The sequence below is a fragment of the Eublepharis macularius genome, chromosome 12, assembly GCF_028583425.1.
Source record: "Eublepharis macularius isolate TG4126 chromosome 12, MPM_Emac_v1.0, whole genome shotgun sequence".
Lineage (NCBI taxonomy): Eukaryota > Metazoa > Chordata > Lepidosauria > Squamata > Eublepharidae > Eublepharis > Eublepharis macularius.
In genome coordinates, this window is record NC_072801.1 from 44,319,944 (window position 1) to 44,320,293 (window position 350).

Sequence of the window (350 nt, forward strand, 5' to 3'; positions counted from 1 at the left end):
TATTGTCTTCTCTGACTGGCAGCAGCTGTCCCGTGTCTCATGTACAGGTATTTTTCATCACCTGTTATCTGACCCATTTAATTGGAGACGTTGAGGACTGAGCGTGGGCCTTCTGCACGCAGAGCAGAGGTGCTAGCCCTGAGCCACATTCAGCCTCCCAGTAATTAGGTCTGGTGTTGTGTATTCAGAACTCCTCTTCAGACATCCATCTTGTACTTTTCTTAAACCTTTCATAATGGTTTGGAGTGTGTGTGTGTGTGGGGGGGAACTTCCCAACTGCTTCAAGGAGCGTGAAGTGAAAGGGACTGAATTTCAAATTTGGTAAAGTCAAAACACCAACAAAATAAGAA